This window comes from Panulirus ornatus, chromosome 33 (genome assembly GCF_036320965.1).
Source record: "Panulirus ornatus isolate Po-2019 chromosome 33, ASM3632096v1, whole genome shotgun sequence".
NCBI lineage: Eukaryota > Metazoa > Arthropoda > Malacostraca > Decapoda > Palinuridae > Panulirus > Panulirus ornatus.
The window spans coordinates 9,293,877-9,308,774 of record NC_092256.1 but is presented as its reverse complement, the minus strand read 5'-3'; the positions used below and the strand labels follow the sequence as shown (position 1 = coordinate 9,308,774).

Sequence of the window (14,898 nt, the reverse complement as noted above, 5' to 3'; positions counted from 1 at the left end):
GTTATCTACCCATAAGGACGGAACCATAAGGACGGTTTGCATATCCTGCTAGGTTATCTAACCATAAGGACGATTTGCATATCATGCTAGGTTATGTAACCATAAGGACGGTTTGCATATCATGCTAGGTTATCTAACCATACAGACGGTTTATATAAAAAGGCTGAAACATGGCATACAGTAACAAATTTTGTAATAATTACCATTTTCAACTTTTTTCTTAGGAAAACTACAACTTTTTTCAAAACCATGGATACATTATGGGTATGCAAACGGTAAACTTAACTTTGCATTACAACTATCGCTTTGACTCGCCATCCTACAAACATGACTGATATAAGACTTTAATAAAATTCCCTTAAGGACTGAAGAGAACATTACTTCCTTATAGGCCAATGAACAGAAAACATTAAATTCATCTTTGCTATAAATACCCTAAAAATATAAGTCAAATTTCCTACGATATGTTTCAGTTTTAGATATTTTTTTTGCAGTCCATTAGAAGTAATACATGCAATACTTGATTTGAATCTCGAATGTGTTTTCATATAAATTCTGTGTAATCTTAGATATCTAGTCACGAATGGAGACATTATACCCAGGAATTCGAAGTCCCAGAAATGATCTTTTGAGACCAAAAATTCGAGAATATTATCATCTCATCGTAGTTCGTCTCAAAGAGAAACGGATCATTAATTAACAAGTGTGAACTAACATATCCTTCTAATCTAGACTAACATATCCTCCTAATCTTGTGTCTATTTCATTCTGTTGTATCATATCAAAGGCCACATCTAACATTTCGGAACACTGGTTTCCTAAAAATCAAATGTTATAAGCCATATATATATATATATATATATATATATATATATATATATATATATATATATATATATATATATATATATATATATATATTCCTATGAGTCCACGGGGAAAAATGAAACACGATAAGATCCCAAGTGCACTTTCGTGTAATAATCACATCCCTGAGGTAAAGGATAAAGAATTCTACCTCCGTATTCCCTGCGTGTCGTAGAAGGTGATTAAAGACGGATGGAGCAGGAGGCTGGAAACCCTCCCCTTCTTGTATTTCAGTTTCTAAAAGAGGAAAAAGGAGTCACGCGGGGAGTGCTCATCCTCCTCAAAGGCTCAGATAGGGATGTCTGAATGTGTGTGGATGTAACCAAGATGAGAAGAAAGTTGAGATAGCTAGTATGCTTGAGGAAAGAAACCTGGACGCTCTGGCTCTGAGTAAAACGAAGCTCAAGGGTAAAGGGGAAGAATGGTTTGGAAAAATCTTGGGAGCAAAGTCAGAGATTGGTGAGAAGACAAGATCTAAGGAAGGAGTAGCACTATTCCTGAAATAGGAGTTCTGGGACTGTGTGACAAAGTGTAAGGAAGTAAATTTTAGATTGATGTGGGTAAAACTGAAAGTGGATGGTGAGAGATGGGTGATTATTTGTGCTTATGCACTTGGTCATAAGAAAGATCATGAGAGGTAGGTGTTTTGGAAGCAGCTCAGTGAATGTATCAGCAGTTTTGGTGCACGAGACCGGATTATAGAGATGGGTGATTTAAATGCGAACGTAAGTAGTGTGGCAGTTGAGGTAACTGGTGCACATCGGGTATTCAGTGTTATGAATGGAAATTGGAGAAGAGCTTCTGGAAATGCGAGTAAAAAAAAAAAAGACTGGTGATTGGGAATACCTGTCTAAAAAGAGATACACACATGTATACTTTATGTGAGTAGGAGGGATGGCCAACGAGCATTACTAGATTACATATCAATTGATAATTGTGTAAAAGAAATACTTTTGGATATGTGTTGAGAGGGGCAGCTGGTGGGCTGTCTGATCACTATCTTGCGAAGGCGAAGATTTGCACAGGTTTTCGAAAAAGAGGAAACTTTGTCGGGAAGAAGATAATGGTAAGAGGAAATGAACTTGGAAAGGAGGCTTGTGTGAGGAAATACCAAGAGAGATTAATTGTAGAATGGCAAAAGGCAAGAGAAAATGAACTGAGGGGAGGTATTTCGGGAAGCAGTGATGGTATGTACAAGAGATGGATGTGGCATGTGGGCTGATCAGAAACGGTAGTGAATAGTGGGATGAAGAAGTAAAGTTGCTGGTGAAAGAGAAAAGAGAGGCGTCTGGACGATATAGGGAAGGAGTGCAAAGACTGGGAGATGTACGTGAGAAAGCGTCTGGGGTTCAAGAGGGAGGTGCAAGGGTTAAAAAAGAGGGCAAATGAGAGTTGGGGTGAGAGAGTATCATTAAGAGAACAAAATGGGATCATCGGTGAAGGGGGAAAAAGGGAAGAGATAACAGGTAGTGATGAAGTGAGGAAGAGATGATGTGAATATTTTAAAATACTGTTAGATGTGTTTGATGATAGAGTGGCAAATGTAGGGTGTTTTGTTTGGGATGGTATTCGAAGTGAGAGAGTCATGGCGAGTGCTCTGTTGAAGGAAGAGGTAGTGAAAGCCTTGCGGAAGATGAAATCCGGCAAGGCGGCAGAAGTGGATAGTATTGCACTTGAATTCATTAGGAAAGGCGGTGACTGTGCTGTTGATTGGTTGGTCAGGATATTCAATGTATGTATGAATCATGGTGAAGTACTTGAGGATTAGCAAGATGCATGCATAGTGCCATTATACAAAGGCAAAGGGGATAAAAGCGAGTGTTCCAACTACAGAGATATGTTTATTAGCAAATTGTATGGGAGGGTAATGACTGAGAGGGTAAAGGCATATGCAGAGCATTAGATTGGGAAGTAGTGTTGTTTGAAAAGTGGTAGAGGATATGCGAATTAGGTGTTTACTTTGAGGAATGTGTGTGAGAAGTACTTAGAAAAACAGATGGAATTGTATGTGGCATTTATGGATCTGGAGAAGGCATATGATAGGATTGATAGAGATGCTTTGTGGAAGTCTTAAGAATATATGGTGTGGGAGGTAAGCCGCCAGAAGCAGTGAAAAGTTTATATGCAAGGCATGTGTACGGGTAGGAAAGAGGATAATGAATGGTTCCCAGTGAAGGTTGGTCAGCGTGTGATGTAGCCATGGCCGTTTAATCTATGGATGGGGTGCTGAGGGACGTTGAATGTAAGTCTTGGAGAGAGAGAGAGAGAGAGAGAGAGAGAGAGAGAGAGAGAGAGAGAGAGAGAGAGAGAGAGAGAGAGAGGAGAATGCAGTCTGTTGAAGATGAGAGGGCCTGGGAAGTGAGTCAGTTGTTATTCGCCGATGATACAGAACTGGTGGCTGATTCGTGTGAGAAACTGCAAAAGTTAGACTAACTCTGGAAGAGTGTGTGAAAAGAGAAAGTTCATGGTAAATGTGAATAAAAGAAAGGTTATTACGTTGAGCAGGGATGAGGAACAAGTTAATTGGGAAGTAAGTTTGAATGGAGAAAAACTGGAGGAAGTGAAGTGTTTTAGATAGCTGGGAGTGGATTTGGCAGCGGATGGAACCATGGAAGCGGAAGTGAATTACAGGGTGGGGAAGGGGGGCGAAGGTTCTGGAAGCGTTGAAGAATGTATGGAAAAGAAAAAGACACCTCAGGGGAAAAATGGGTATGTTTGAGGGAATAGTAGTTCTGACCATATCACATATTTGCGAGGCATGGCCTATAGATAGGGTTTTGCGAAGGAGGGTGGATGTGTTGGAAATGCGATGTTTGAGGAGAATATGTGGTGTGAGGTGGTCTGATCGAGTAAGTAATGAAAGGGTAAGGGAGATGTGTGATAACAAAGAATGCAGTTGAGACAGCAGAAGAGGGTGTGTTGAAATGGTTTGGACATATGATGAGGATGAGTGAGGATAGGTTGACAAAGAGGATATAAGTGTGGAGGGAACAAGGAGAGCCGGGAGAACAAATTGGAGATGGAGAGAAAAAAAGATTTTGAGCAATCGGGGCCTGAACATGCAGGAGAGTGAAAGGCGTGCACGGAACACAGTGAATTGCAATGTTGTAGTGTACCGGGTTCAACGTGCTGTCAATGGACTGAACCAAGGCATGTGAAACGCCCAGAGTAAACCATGGAAAGGTCTGTGGGGCCTGGATGTGTGGATAGCGAGCTGTGGTTTAGGGCGGCGATCGGGTGTGGGAAGGAAAAGAGAAGAACGTATGTGTTCTTTTTTCTTCATGTATTTGCGCTGTTTGCTGTGAGGCGGAGGTGGTGTCGGGAATGGGTGAAGGCGAGCAAGCATGAATATGTACATGTGTATACATTTACATATACGTGTTTATTTATGTATATAGACGTGCATTTGCGTATATGTATAAACACATGTGAGTGGATAAGTCTTTCTTCGTCTGTTTCTTGGCGCTACCTCACAAACGCTGGAAAATGCGATCAACTATATATATATATATATATATATATATATATATATATATATATATATATATATATATATATATACTTCCATTACGGACTTCTGGTTTTCTGCACAAGTTAATTATCTAATGATTCAAAATCAACACAAAAGTTAGATTTTCAGACAAAAGAATAAATTGAATATATTTCGAAAAATACACTTCTAATCTCCTTACATTTTTCCAAGCATTAATACCGATAATATTGTACAGGACTCATTATTTCGGCAAATTTCCAACTTCATGGACACCATATATAATTTTGACCAAAAATTTAGCTTTAGTAAAAAAAAACGAGCGAACTCCGTTTTCTCTTAGTCTATTTAAGAGCTAAAGTGCTTCCTAGCTGATATCGCTGCTAAAGAAAAATAAATAAATAAATAAATGCCTTTTACCTTTTTTTCGAAGTAGCTCTTCGAGATTTTTGTTTTTGTTTTCATGAAATGGACTACCACCTTGACTGAATTTCCCATTTCATGAATATTAAACCTGAAGACCATAAAACCCCCTAAACTCTGATATCTAACTTCAATAAGGTATTAAAACCAAATGCATTTTAACGATACATTTTTTTTTTTAGGTGACCCGCTGGTAGCACTAGGCCAACAGTCCGTTAGCATTTACATAAACCACCTTTCTTTTCGAAGTTGGTAAGGTCACTTTCGTTGTCAGATAACCTATATCCTTCAACCTATCCTTCCTCAAGAGATAAGATCGAGCGCTTGCATTCGTAACCTGCTGGGACTGTTAGAAGAATGGTCGGTCACTCTCAGTATTTCTATAAATCCTCTTTTGTCTCCGCTTTAGATCCTACCAAACATCAATTTTCTGATCAGTTAGCCTATCTTTCCTCCAGCCATAACTTATCTATCTCTACTAAGCTACTAAGTTCAGACAAAAAAAAAAAAATGTCTGTGTACATCGACTTAGCTACCAAGTTAATTTTTTTCCCCATTTTCGTACACAGTATTATCTCAACCACAGATACTGCCTGTATATCTTTGTCCCTAAGGGCACGTGAGGGATAAGAAAAAGCTCTGTGGGGGTACTGTGGTGTAGAGAGAGAGAGAGAGAGAGAGAGAGAGAGAGAGAGAGAGAGAGAGGGGGGGGGTACTGTGGTTTCGGTGGAAAGAGAGAGAGAGAGAGAAAGAGAGAGAGAGAGAGAGAGAGAGAGAGAGAGAGAGAGAGAGAGAGAGAGAGAGAGAGAGAGAGTTGATGTGAGCAAGGGAAGGCCTTTTCTTCGTCTGTTCTGGCGTTAAACACGCTAATATAGGAAACGGCGAACGAATATGCAAAAAAAAAAAAACTGTGTTTGTTGGGTGATATGATCTCAGCCATAGTTTGTCTAGTGTGTGTGGGGTCAATATCCATTATCCATTATATCGTCAAAAATCACATTTATAAATTACAGTTATCAATATCCATTATCCATTATATCCATTATATCGTCAAAAATCACATTTATAAATTACAGTTATCAATATCCATGATCCATTATATCCATTATATCGTCCAAAATCACATTTATAAATTAATGTTATCAAAGAAAAATGCTATCTAACTCCATCATCATTTAAATACTAGGTTACGTTACGTTACGTTACATTACGTTACATATTAGTGGTCACAAATAAGAATAAAATGACCGACCGGAAACCCAGCCAAAGATGGCTGGCTGTCCGGGGGCGAACCACAGATCTAATGATGACAAAATCCATCGGAGTCATTCTTAATCAATCTCGAAACTCTTATTATGATCGGCGCGTCACTGAACTTAATGATTAGCGAATCATTTCACCACATCCTTCGATACGAGCAGCCTCTTGCACAATGGAAAAAAAAAAAAAAATTACCGTGATCCGCCTCCAGCGACAAGCCTACCCCGGGTACAGCTTTCGACTATTGCCAGTCTTCAATATTGGCAATATTTGGCATCATAACTATTCGGTATATATCATCATATACGTGTTATATATCACTATAGGTCTTCTCTTTCAGGATGTTATAAAAAAAAACTATAAAACGCTTACGTTTTCAAGGGGAAAACAGTTGGAAATCCGTCACATCCCTGTACGTCCGCTCTACACACCCGGAACCTTGCCAGCCAGTGGACTTCCCGCCAATTTTGAACGCGTGACGTCACTACTGAAAGTCAAATGAGAGACATTAGTAATATATATATATATATATATATATATATATATATATATATATATATATATATATATATATGCATATACATATACACGACAGGAATGGAAGGAGGCAGCAAGTATGGATATGTACATGTGTATATATGTATATGTCTGTGTATGTATATGTATAAGTTGAAATGTACAGGTATGTATATGTGCGTGTGTGGACGTTTATGTATATACATGTGTAGGTGGGTGGGTTGGGCCATTCTTTTGACTGTTTCCTTGCGTTACCTCGCTAACGCGGGAGACAGCGACTAAGTAAAATAAAATAAGAAAACATGATATATATATATATATATATATATATATATATATATATATATATATATATATATATATATATATATATAATAAGGTTGGTTTTACCGTCATTAACAATGCTCTATACGTTAAGTACATAACACTAAGGACAAAAAAAAAAAATGTAATCTTAATAACAAACGAAATTGATTACAAAGTTCATAATTACCTTATGTTATATTCCAAGCTAAACTGCCTCGTTGGTTTCTTATCATCATAACTTTCTAAGAGAACACGTAGCTCTATATTTAATACAAATGTCAACTTAACCTTTCCACAAGCTAGATTGCGAGAACACATAAATAAAGTAATTAAATTACTGAGAAATTACCTCATCACGGATATGATGAGGAACCCACATTTATACTCTGGCCAAAGTTATACAAGAAACTATTTGAAAAATGACCAATATTTACATTTATAAAAATAAAATACGGGTAATTATCACAATAACAAAAGAAATACGGGTCATTATCACAATAAAAATACGGGTAATTATCACAATAACAAAAAATACGGGTAATTATCACAATAACAAAAGAAATACGGGTAATTATCACAATAACAAAAATACGGGTAATTATCACAACAAAAAATACGGGTAATTATCACAATAACCAAAGAAATACGGGTAATTATCACAATAACAAAAAATACGGGTAATTATCACAATAACAAAAAATACGGGTAATTATCACAACAAAAAATACGGGTAATTATCACAATAACAAAAAATACTGGTAATTATCACAATAACAAAAAACAGTTGATAATCGCGGCTTGTCTGGCCCACTAGGTTTATTCACACCCGCCCTCACCAGCCACACACAAATCCACCAACCGAAAAAAATTTATCCCTTTCTTTAGATAGTAAAGATATCTCTAATACCATATAAACTGTCGCCATGACTATGGCCTGTTACAGTTAGGATGTAGACGTGTGTGTGTGTGTGTGTGTGTGTGTGTGTGTGAAACACCCATAGCACTGTGTACTTAAATTTCCTTTAACGCTAACTTATAGGTTTCGAATGTGATATTCTTATGTTATTTACCGAGAGTGGAGACGAGCCGTCGTCTTCAAACACGATAGGATGGTCATTTATATATATTCAGCCATACTTTGTAGCCTAAGTTTGTATCCATAACTTCAATATAGAACTACAATGGCCCAATCTCATACAGAGACACAAGTGCAAAGAATAGATGAAGAAACCATGAGAGAACGTAGTCAAACATATCAAATTCTAGTCGAGTACCGTTTTCTATAAAATATTCTTCAGATGAAAGTGAAATGAATTCTTTTCTTTTAAATCATGAAGATCAGAATTTAAACTGAGGAGAATTTGGATATCGTAAAAAAAAAAATGTATTAACATGATGGCGATACAGTGACAGTAAAAACATTTTTGTAATAATAATAATAATAATAATAATAATAATAATAATAATAATAATAATAATCTACGGGTCACCACACAAAATATTGGCCATAAGACTCTGTCTCTGTTAGTAATGACCTGCACAGGTTAAGCACCATTGACCCATACGGACCAACTTGCCCATCACAATAACAGAATGGGGATTTGACAAGCAACTTTGGGGTGGGATTACTGCTTTAACTGAATGGGGATTTGACAAACAACTTTGGGGTGGGATTACTGCTTTAACTGAATGGGGATTTGACAAGCAACTTTGGGGTGGGATTACTGCTTTAACTTGACCACGCTGAACTAGTCGGTTATGAAACCCTTCAGGGCGCTGGTTTAATCCACTGATTAAGGAGTAATCCTTCCAATTAAATTTCATAATTCGGGTGATACCAATTCGATCTTTTATGGTATGTTGGCTTCGCTCAGTGTGACTAATGTTTTGAGTAGATGCCTCAATCTTTGATTACAATGCCTTAAGCTTAGATCAAGGCCCTTTTAAGCTTTGACTGAGATATTTTAAGCTTTTAAGATATTTTAAGCTTTAATGTTTTAAGCTTTTAAGATGTTTTAAGTTTTGATCCGAATGTTTTGAGCTTTAAGCAAGATATTTTAAACTGATTAAGATGCTGTAAGTTTTGATTAAGATTTTTTAAACCTTTAAGATTCTTAAAATTTTGACTAAGATTTTTATCAGCTTTGACTAAGATAGCTTAAGCTTTGATTAAAATGCCTTAAGCTTAGATTAAGATGCACTGGGCATTGATCAATGCCTTAAACTTTGATTGAGATGTTTTAAGCTTGATTAAAATACTTTAAACTTTGGTCATGCCTTTTAAGTAGAATGTCCCTTTATCTTTTACCAAAATGCCTTAAAATTTTGATTAAGATGCCTTGAACATTGACTGAGATGCTTCAAGCTTTTGATTAATATGATCTTTCATAAGATGCCTTGCGCTGTGATCAATAGAGCTTAAGCTATGAGCGTGAATGCCTCATTACTAAAACAGGTTCAGTGCTATTGATAAAGAGGGTTCAAGGCTTTGAATGAGGTTTCATTCCGAGTGAAAGGTTTCAACTCCATGAGTAATATACTTTAATCCATTTAATGATGTTTAATGCCTTGGGTATGAGGACCTTATCCCTTGAGTGAGGTTTAACCCCTAAAGTAAAAGGTTTCCACCACTAGGAAGAGATGTATGAGAAGGAAAACTGAAGTTTAAGGAATGGGAGAGGATGTGTGAATCAGGTGTTGGCTTTCAAGAATTGGCAAGAAGCACTTAGAGAAAAAGGAAGTTTGATAGAGATGTCTTGTGGAAGGACTTAAGAATATATGGTGTACGAGGAAAGCTTCTGGAAGAAGTGAAAAGTTCTTATTAAGTGAATAATACAAGTGTACTAGTAGTTAGATGAATGGTTTAATCCGTAGATTAAGAAAGTTTAATCCCTCAAGTCAGATTTAATTCCTTGAGTTAAGAGGTTTAAGCCATAGAGTAAGAAAGTTTAATCCCACGAGTCATTCCCACAGTAATCCCTAAAGTCAGATTTCATTCGTAGAGTCCCGAGTTGGGAGTATCTTATACCTAATCAGGTTCAACCCCAGAGAATAAGAAGGTCTGATCCCTTAGGGTTCAGGTTTAATACAGTGAGCAGGAGGTCGAATTCCTTGAGTAAACAGAATCATACGATGAGTATGAGTAAGTAGACTCACGTCCATGAGTAAGATGGGTTCGTCTTGTATCATTATCCCAGTTGTATTACCCATATTCACAACACCATCCTCTCAACCAGGGCCTGGCTGAGCCTCAAACACATACCAATCCTGTCCACGAATTGCCCACAATGCCTCACGAACGACCCCTCATCCCAACGAACGACCGATCATCCTACACAGAGAAGAAATCATCATTCCCCCACAACCCATTCGTCCCCACAGCCATTCATTACCCACACACAAACAATCATACCCTCCACACAACCAATCAATCATTCCCTCCACACAACCAATCAATCATTCCCTCCACACAACCAAGCAATCATACCCTCCACACAACCAATCAATCATTCCCTCCACACAACCAAGCAATCATTCCCTCCACACAACCAATCAATCATTCCCTCCACACAACCAAGCAATCATACCCTCCACACAACCAATCAATCATTCCCTCCACACAACCAAGCAATCATTCCCTCCACACAACCAATCAATCATTCCCTCCACACAACCAAGCAATCATTCCCTCCACACAACCAATCAATCATTCCCTCCACACAACCAAGCAATCATACCCTCCACACAACCAATCATCCACTACAAAATCCAATCGTCTCATACACACATATAACACGATGCCCCATGAAGAACCAATCATCCTTCACGGATGGCTAATCACCCTCACGCACAACCAATCATCCCTCATGCACACTCAACAATCCTACACCGATCAGCCAATCATCCCACACGAACAACCGATTACCCACAACGCACACACAGCCAATCACCCTCACGTAAAACCCACCCTCCCTCATCGGACAACCAATCCACAATCATTCCCTTGTACTCTGACAACCTCTCACTGTGACGCTCACTCACCCTGACAACCCACTCACTGTGACAACCTCTCACTGTGACGCTCACTCACCCTGACAACCCACTCACTGTGACAACCTCTCACTGTGACGCTCACTCACCCTGACAACCCACTCGCTGTGACAACCTCTCACTGTGACGCTCACTCACCCTGACAACCCACTCACTGTGACAACCTCACAAACTGGCCACCTCCCTCTCAATCTCACTATCACCCCACTCTACCTACCTCCATCCTATTCTATCCACCTCCCTCTCACTATAACCATCTCCCTCTCACTATATCCACCTCCCTCTCATTACGACCGCCTCCCTCTTCTTATCACCACCTCCCTCACAGTATGACCACCTCCCTCTCACTATGACCATCTTTCCTCTCACTCTGACCAACTTCCTCTCACTCTGCCCACCTCACTATGATCACCTCCCTCTCACTATGACCACCAACCTCTCACTATGCCCACCTCCCTCTCACTATGCCCACCTCCCTCTCACTCTGCCCACTTCCCTCTCACTCTGCCCACCTCCCTCTCACTCTTCCCACATCCCTTTGACTCTACCCACTCCCTCTCACCTATGACAAACTCCCTCTCACTCTGCCCACCTCCCTCTCACTGTGCTCACCTCCTCATTACCACCATATCCTTCCCCATTACCACCGTGTCCTTCCCCATTACCACGTGTCCTTCCCCATTACCATCGGGTCCTTCCCCATTACCACCATTTCCTTCCCCATTACCACCGTGTCCTTCCCCATTACCACCGTGTCTTCCCCATTACCACCGTTGTCCTTCCCCATTACCACCGTGTCCTTCCCCATTACCAACCGTGTCCTTCCCAATTACCACCGTGTCCTCCCCATTACCACCGTGGTCCTTCCCCATTACACCGTGTCCTTCCCCTTTACCACCGTGTCCTTCCCAATTACCACCGTGTCCTTCCCCATTACCAACCGTGTCCTTCCCCTTACCACCGTGTCCTTCCCCATTACCACCATTTCCTTCCCCATTACCACCGTGTCCTTCCCCATTACCACCGTGTCTTCCCCATTACCACCGTGTCCTTCACCATTACCACCGTGTCCTTCCCCATTACCACCGTGGTCCTTCCCCATTACCACCGTGTCCTTCCCCATTACCACCATTTCCTTCCCCATTACCACCATATCCTTCCCCCATTACCACGTGTCCTTCCCCATTACCATCGGGTCCTTCCCCATTACCACCATATCCTTCCCCATTACCACCATATCCTTCCCCCATTACCACCGTGTCCTTCCCCATTACCACGTGTCCTTCCCCATTACCACCGTGTCCTTCCCCATTACCACGTGTCCTTCCCCATTAACCACCGTGTCCTTCCCCATTACACCGTGTCCTTCCCCATTACCACCATATCCTTCCCCATTACCACGTGTCCTTCCCCATTACCACCGTGTCCTTCCCCATTACCACCGTGTCCTTCACCATTACCACCGTGTCCTTCCCCATTACCACCGTTCCTTCCCCATTACCACCGTGTCCTTCCCCATTACCACCGTGTCTTCCCCATTACCACCGTGTCCTTCCCCATTACCACCGTGTCCTTCCCCATTACCATCGGGTCCTTCCCCATTACCACCATTTCCTTCCCCATTACCAACCGTGTCCTTCCCCATTACCACCGTGGTCCTTCCCCATTACACCGTGTCCTTCCCCATTACACCGTGTCCTTCCCAATTACCACGTGTCCTTCCCCATTACCATCGGGTCCTTCCCCATTACCACCGTGTCCTTCCCCTTTACCACCGTGTCCTTCCCAATTACCACCGTGTCCTTCCCCATTACCACCGTGTCTTCCCCATTACCACCGTTCCTTCCCCATTACCACCGTGGTCCTTCCCCATTACCACCATATCCTTCCCCATTACCACCGTTCCTTCCCCATTACCACCATATCCTTCCCCCATTACCACCGTGTCCTTCCCCTTTACCACCGTGTCCTTCCCAATTACCACCGTGTCCTTCCCCATTACCAACCGTGTCCTTCCCCATTACCACCATTTCCTTCCCCATTACCACCGTGTCTTCCCCATTACCACGTGTCCTTCCCCATTACACCGTGTCCTTCCCCTTTACCACCGTGTCCTTCCAATTACCACCGTGTCCTTCCCCATTACCAACCGTGTCCTTCCCAATTACCACCGTGTCTTCCCCATTACCACCGTGTCCTTCCCCATTACCACGTGTCCTTCCCCATTACCAACCGTGTCCTTCCCCATTACACCGTGTCCTTCCCCATTACCACGTGTCCTTCCCCATTACCACCGTGTCCTTCCCCATTACCACGTGTCCTTCCCCATTACCACCGTGTCCTTCCCCATTACCACCATTTCCTTCCCCATTACCACCGTGTCCTTCCCCATTACCACCGTGTCCTTCCCCATTACCACCGTTCCTTCCCCATTACCAACCGTGTCCTTCCCCATTACCACGTGTCCTTCCCCATTACACCGTGTCCTTCCCCATACCACCGTGTCCTTCCCCATTACCACCATATCCTTCCCCAATTACCACCGTGTCCTTCCCAATTACCACGTGTCCTTCCCCATTACCACCGTTCCTTCCCCATTACCATCGGGTCCTTCCCCATTACCACCGTGTCCTTCACCATTACCACCGTGTCCTTCCCCATTACCACCGTGTCCTCCCCATTACCACCGTTGTCCTTCCCCATTACCACCGTGTCCTTCCCCATTACCATCGGGTCCTTCCCCATTACCACCATTTCCTTCCCCATTACCACCGTTTCCTTCCCCATTACCACCGTGTCCTTCCCCATTACCACCGTGTCTTCCCCATTACCACCATTTCCTTCCCCATTACCACCGTGTCCTTCCCCATTACACCGTGTCCTTCCCCTTTACCACCGTGTCCTTCCCCATTACCACCGTGTCCTTCCCAATACCACCGTGTCCTTCCCCATTACCAACCGTGTCCTTCCCCATTACCACCGTGTCTTCCCCATTACCACGTGTCCTTCCCCATTACCACCGTGTCTTCCCCATTACCACGTGTCCTTCCCCATTACACCGTGTCCTTCCCCTTTACCACCGTGTCCTTCCCCATTACCACCGTGTCTTCCCCATTACCACGTGTCCTTCCCCATTACCACCGTGTCCTTCCCCATTACCACCGTGTCCTTCCCCATTACCACCGTGGTCCTTCCCCATTACCAACCGTGTCCTTCCCCATTACCATCGGGTCCTTCCCCATTACCACCGTGTCCTTCACCATTACCACCGTGTCCTTCCCCATTACCAACCGTGTCCTTCCCAATTACCACCGTGTCTTCCCCATTACCACCGTGTCCTTCCCAATTACCACCGTGTCTTCCCCATTACCACCATATCCTTCCCCCATTACCAACCGTGTCCTTCCCAATTACCACCGTGTCCTTCCAATTACCACCGTGTCCTTCCCCATTACCACCATTTCCTTCCCCATTACCACCATATCCTTCCCCATTACCACCGTGGTCCTTCCCCATTACCACCGTGTCCTTCCCCATTACACCGTGTCCTTCCCCTTTACCACCGTGTCCTTCCCCATTACCACCGTGTCCTTCCCCATTACACCGTGTCCTTCCCAATTACCACCGTGTCTTCCCCATTACCACCATATCCTTCCCCCATTACCACCGTGTCCTTCCCCATTACCACCGTGTCCTTCCCCATTACACCGTGTCCTTCCCAATTACCACGTGTCCTTCCCCATTACACCGTGTCCTTCCCCTTTACCACCGTGTCCTTCCCCATTACCACCGTTCCTTCCCCATTACCACCGTGTCCTTCCCAATTACCACCGTGTCCTTCCCCATTACCACCGTGTCCTTCCCCATTACCACGTGTCCTTCCCCATTAACCACCGTGTCCTTCCCCATTACCACCGTGTCCTTCCCCATTACACCGTGTCCTTCCCAATTACCACGTGTCCTTCCCCATTACCACCGTGTCCTTC

General features: G+C 42.4%; 1 protein-coding gene across 4 annotated transcripts in view; it reads right to left on the bottom strand.

The window, feature by feature from the left end:
- LOC139759432 (uncharacterized) overlaps positions 1–14,898 on the bottom strand; it is a 296,435-nt gene that overhangs the window by 213,850 nt on the left and 67,687 nt on the right. For all 4 annotated transcript variants that reach the window (XM_071681538.1, XM_071681542.1, XM_071681539.1 and 1 more), the window contains one exon: positions 6,413–6,527. The gene's annotated coding sequence lies outside the window, so the exon portion shown is untranslated. The remainder of the gene's footprint in view (positions 1–6,412; positions 6,528–14,898) is intronic.